Consider the following 6,534-nt stretch of genomic DNA (forward strand, 5'->3'; position numbering starts at 1 on the left):
CTTCAACTCAAGTATTGTCCAACACCTACTTAGACGTGCTTTTACTAACAAAACTGAACTCTTTGCTTTTATGTTTTCTCATGCTTCATGGCACTTTGCGTTGCAGAGGGAAAAAGGTTGTCGGTTGCTCATATTAAACACGTTTGTGTATTTGGTAATTGTGGGTAACCAATAAATTCTAGAGTTATATCTTTTGAAAACAGAATTTTGCATCTGTCGTTTGCACACAATAATTTCATATAATAAAAGAAACTAAATGGGCCATAACTCTGCTACACAACATGTGCCGTTTGGTCCATATCTAATTGTTGGGATATTTGGCTCTCGGTTTTCTTCAGCTTCATCTTCTTCTCCTTCTTACTTTGCACATATTCACCATAAAAGTATGAAACAAATCCCCATAGAGCTAAGAAAATAGCAACTCCTTTTTCAGCTTGAAATTTTTCGTGGAATAAAATTACAGCTAAGACTTCGATAACAGGAAGTAAGAAAGCGCCTATAATTCCGGCAGAGCAAAGACGAAGAATAAAAGATTACTCCAACTAATCCCAATAGCGCAAATTGCCATATAATGGCACACCATACTAGTACCATATATAGTACTTAACTTCTCCAATGGCATAATGACTTGCTTCCCTTGGAATCGCCTGTCAAAATCAGTCGTTAATATGTTTTGGCTATTAGTGATTCTTCTTATCCAAGTTGAACAAATTAACTTTATGCATGGTATAGAATAGCTTAAGCAAAGAAAAGTAAGTAGAATAGAGAGCACAGACCAAATGAATTTGTTCTATTGTTATGTGTTACGCCTCGTAGTCTTATACGTGAAATCAATTAGGCATCAGTTGTTTAAGTGTAGACGTGGAGCATTTCCTAGGATATAGGAGATTGTATGCATCTATCTCATGGTTACGAGGGTTTAAGTTCATATAATGAGCCATGTAAGACTTTAGGACCAAGAAAATCAAAGAAAATGAGTTTGCCGGAAGATTGAAAGGAAAAAAAAAAAAAAAAAAGTTGGCAGAATCAAGAATAGAATTTTGGGTCAACTTTGGTATATATCTTCATGCATTTTAGGAGTTTTAAGGTGTTTCAAAATCCTAAAATGAAGTTCGTCGAGTCGAGTTTCCAACGCAAGCCGCTCATCGATAGGACATCGGAGTAGAGAATTATGGACGTTACAATTTAGGGATGGAAGCGAGAACACGATCGGGCTTGCCGACTTTGAGCCACTATAAAAAGGTTGAAAACCCCATTTTTTTTCCATCAAAAACTTCTAAAAAATTCCAGAAAATTCAGCAAGCAAGACTCTCTTATATCACATAAAAGGTGAGGATTTTGAGTCAATTTCAAGTTACGGCGTATTAATCAAGGTCCTGACAACGTGTAGTCTCGTTTATAATTTCATTCTGTGTTGGAGTTGGCTTGGAAACAAAGTAAATATTGAAGATCTTGCTACTCTAGTAAAGATAAGGTATGAATTATTGAATCTCTCTCTTTATTAACATTGATTTAGGAATATTTACGAGAATAAAATTTATAGTTTGTTGTGTTGATGTTGTTGGCTTATGGGTTGAGGTTTGAAGAGAGTTTGGATGAAAATATACATATTTATCTTGTAGAATAATGAGGATGTTGTTATTAATATTGTTGGTATTGTTTGGGAGTTGTTTTGGTATTTGGAGGAAGTAGATGATATAGGGGAATCTTTTGCCCAAATTTTCGTAACCCAAATTAGTCTTCCATAATTAGTGCTTATAAGTTGATGGAAATATGATGAAAGTATCATTAAAGGTATATTTCTCAATATATAGGCTCCGGTGAAGGGCAAGCATCGGTGTAAGGAATTCTTTAAGTGGTGGCTTGACGGATAAGGTATGTAAGGTGTTCGTTTCCCTCTTTCTTTGGCACGAATCCAACTAGAATATAAACACGAGCGTTCCATAACAAATCAACCCATTCCCATGTTTTGTATTTCAAATCTTAATGTCTTGTTATTTTATTGATTCTTAAAATATTATTTTACTTATCATCATCGATTACTTCTTTGGACCGATACGAATTCCATAAGCTATTCGGAGCTCGAGCCTTATGTCACTCCGAAAGACAAAGTCGAATCATTGACTTCTCACATGGTATATACATATAAATAAATGTATTTCACTATTTTACTACACCGTGCGCTTTATAGTCGGCGGGCATGGCGCGTAAAATGCGCACCTGCCGGTGGGCATGTTATGATATTGCCGGACGCGGGCTAATGATGATAACACCGAGCCTTAATGGCCGGGCATGATTTTACATATATAACACCAAGCCTATACGGCGGGGCATGGATACTATACTGTTACGTACATATATATATATATATATATATATATATATATATATATATATATATATATATATATAACATACCAATGTTTTTATCATGCATTGTATTTTGTGCTACTTCCGTATGTTCGATTTTCTTTTTACTTATTAATGTTACATTATATCTTAATTATGTTGCTACTCCTCTGCCTTTTTACATATCTCAGAGAGAGACTTTTATCCGTCGATGTCCCATTGCACGGGACGCTACATTTCGTCTTTGCGAGGCTGCGACGAGTTATCGAGGAGCAACCGCGAGAGATTTTCCCGGCTTCGACGGTGTTAGCAAGTGCCACTACTCGGCTATCTTTTGGTACTTTTCTCGTTAGTATAATATATGTTCATATGTATACTCTTAGAGGCTCATGGACATAGTGGGATATGTAAATATTATGTATGGCCTTGTCGGCCTTGTTTTGGGTTCTTGATATCTTTCTGATAGCCTTGTCGGCTTTATGATATACGTTATGTTGTGGCGACCTTGTCGGTCGGCATATGTACATATGTGTTGAATTATCGAGATTTATGTTGGGCCTTTTCTCGCGTGCGAGGTGTCATTTGAGTTATGGTATGTGATGTTCAAAGTAACTATTAAGTCAGGTGCTTCCGACCTACGAGTCGGAGCCCGTCATACTCCTCATTAGGGGTGTGACATTATGTTTGACAAGAACGTATACGTACACCAATAGAATTTATTCTTTCTCCTTTTTATAACTTTTTCCTAGTGCAAGTATCCAAATGTTGGGATTAGCTTTCTAATATTGTTTCTTGTCTTTTTGCAACTTTATTGGCAAGAAAAGAGGAATTCTTGCAATCGATGTTGATGTATAACAGCATAGAAGTTAGACGCGCCATCTGCATTGCATATCGAGTGTATGCAAGCGAAACTACATAGAAACAGAATTACTTTCTGAAATAAAATTTTATTTAACTTTAAAATATTTTTCCTTTATAGGTTATCCCCTAATAAAGAAGCTAAGAATGAAGGTATAAGAGGTTATCTTCAATGTGATGTAAACAAATCCAATTTTAGATGTTCGGCGGTAGGTCGATATCATTTTCAAACATTATTGCGTATGAGGACAAATAATTGCTATGAGGAAACGCTAAAAGTCTAGACAATACAAGAAAGAGTAGACAATAATGGTAAAATATTGGATTTATCAAAAATAGCTTTCTTATTTTAAGTGGAAGATTTTGATTTTTACACAAAATTAGTGAGGAATATGATTATGACCCGAGAAATAATTGCCACGAGGAGAAATACATAAGTCCTTTTATGTCTCTGTAACGAGGGTAAACAAGTCTATTACTACGAAATCAACTCGAGAAAATACAGGAGATTCTATCTTTATTTTAATCTACAGATAAAACAAGACTATATAGAAAGCTGGAAAAGGTAAGGCTGGCCAGACATAACATGGGCTGAACTATACTCGAGTTTTTAAAATGCCAATTTTGTTTTTAAAAGGTTAAACATTAATGTCCAAATTAAGACAAAATAAAATTTGATATTCATATTCAAAACACTTTCATTCTTCTTAAACAAATAAATAAATATTATCTTTCCAATTTAATTTATATGAATCTATTTGATTGATTGAGCATGAAATTTATTAGACTTTCGAGATTCATGGCTTAAATGTGTTCTAATAATACTCTGAAAAGATGAAATAGGTTGGCGAAGGCCCTGCCGTGTAAATATTTTAAAGGCAAGAAACGTGGTTGATTGCGATTGGTCTAAATATTAACCAGACAAACAACCGACTCTTCTCTCGTTGGATGGATCTGACAGTGAGAGCAAAACCAAAAATAGGACGGAGTAAATGACACTCAAAATGATTGAAAATGGATTTAATTTCAAAACCAGATAAGGAAATCATTTTTTTCTGATATAGTAAACGTTATGCTACAATTAATCAACTCAGTGAAGAAATTAAAGAACATTACCTGGAAATCCTTGTTAATAATCATTCCAACAGTACAAAACACAGTAGCCGAAACACCAATAACCATCTGAATCTCCAACACAGTAGTATACGTAACAGCTCTCTTAGCCTTCATATAAATCAACTCAATTAACGGCAACATTAACCCATAAAACACTGCACCAATAAACGTCATAACAAACCCCAACACATAATCCTTTCCAGACTCACCCTCAGGTCTATCACCATTAGCTCTTAAAGCTAACGTGGCAGCACCAGCAATCAACAAAACCACTGAATTCGTCGAATACGGGGTTAATTTCTGCTTAACAATAAGCACTGCAAATAACGCAGTAAACGCTAGTTGAGTTGCGTTAATTAAAGTTGAAGTTGAAACAGGTAATTTAGCTGGGCCCCATGAGTTTAAATAACCGTCAAGACCAGCGATTATTCCGACACCAGCCGATGATATCAACTCTTGTCGTGTTATAAAGACGATTTTAGCCTCAGGTCCTTCGATTTTCCTTCGTTGAAAGTAAGCCAGGGCTAGGGGTATTAATATAATTGGACAACCAACTGTTTGTAACATACTGGGTATCCAAATTCGTTGACCACCATGAATAAAGTAGAGACGAGAGATTAAAGGGCCACCACAGTTGCCTACTGAGAGGAGCATTATGTTGAAGATTAGTAGGATAAGTTTCTTCATTTTTGAGATGTTTGTTGTGTGTTTTGGGTTTCTTGTGTTTCCAGCTTTTTTTTTTTTTGCTTATGTTAGATCTATAATTGTGGGAAGGGGAGGTCCATGGTTGACCTTTCATAACAATCGTAAAATATTCCCCAAACCCACGATTAATGCCGTTTTAATAACAGGTTAAATCTCGAGTATTTTTCCTTTTGCGTCATTTTTTATTATGAATTTTTTACTATATTACTATTATATCACTTTCTATCTCAATGTGACCGTTGGATTTAAATCAAACTTTAAATTTTAATCGCGAATTCGGATACGAAGTCTTTAAAGTTTTTAAAATAAAAATAACATATCCGGAAATTACGTAAAAGTATATAAATTAAAATAATCGACAAATTAAATCGGATTATTTAGAAGGCATATGAAAAATTATGGTAAGAATCCTATTTGACTCTCAAAATTGAAATAATATCACATATATTGAAACAAAGGGAAGTACTTATTATAGGCACGATTTGAGCTAAGTAGACGTAAGGTCATCCCAAAATTATATACATAAATTTTTTATATACATATAAATTATTGAATCCCTTAATATGAGTAATTATGCTAATATACTGACAAAGATGGTTGAACACTAGCTTTAAGTCATAGATCAGATTCCAAGTGTGATAATATACACTATCTTTAGTTATATTTTATCTTTAATTTTTTTTATAATATTAGTATATAGAAATTAAACTAATTTAGTTTAATCTATATATTAATTAATATCATAAATATAATATTATATTATCAAGTTATTAAGGTCTAACAAGATATAATATTTCATAATAACTGAATCTGGTTTGGTAGCTTAGAAACTAAGACATTAGGTTACTTATTATATTGGGTTAGAGTGCATGATAGCGTACTATAGGTTATTTGTTATATTAGGTTAAGGTACATGATAGTGTAGAGTGTAGAGGCTTTACCGTGCAAGTATATGGAGGTTACATTGCATATTTTATATCCTATGCATGCCTTTAATTAACAGTTGGAGTATACGATTTTGTTTATTTCATTAATTTAAGGTTAATGTGACCTGTCTGTGATTGTGGTCCCATCCTATCAACAAGTGCTTCTTACCTAACCTATATGTATAACTCTTCTATTTTGACTTCTCAATATGAACACAACTTACTCTACTTTTCTTCGTTCATTTTTTTTTCCTAATGGTAGGAGGTAGGGGTTTGAAGAAAAGTGAAGATATTTATATTGATAAGAAAGCAAGCAAGATTATTAATTAAATACCAAGATGCAAAAGTAGTAAAGGCCAACTAAAATAAACTAAAGCCAAGGGAAAAAGAACGGCTAGCCTTTTTTGGTATTCTGAATACTTTTTTTCTTGTATTATGGATAGTTGATAAGCATGAGGATGTATATTGATATTTTTGTTTATAGCAAGGAATGGTTCGTAGAATAGAGAATTATAGCCTTATAGGCGAACAAAATGCTAAAGTGAAGAACTTTCACACGTGAAATTAAGTTCTAAAATTT

General features: G+C 33.8%; 1 pseudogene; it reads right to left on the reverse strand.

Annotated features, from left to right (window-relative positions):
* Nucleotides 1-131: 131 nt before the first annotated feature.
* On the reverse strand, nucleotides 132-5,066 carry LOC132033694 (purine permease 1-like; annotated as a pseudogene).
* Between the last annotated feature and the right edge of the window lie 1,468 nt (nucleotides 5,067-6,534).

The sequence above is a fragment of the Lycium ferocissimum genome, chromosome 10 (assembly GCF_029784015.1).
Source record: "Lycium ferocissimum isolate CSIRO_LF1 chromosome 10, AGI_CSIRO_Lferr_CH_V1, whole genome shotgun sequence".
NCBI lineage: Eukaryota > Viridiplantae > Streptophyta > Magnoliopsida > Solanales > Solanaceae > Lycium > Lycium ferocissimum.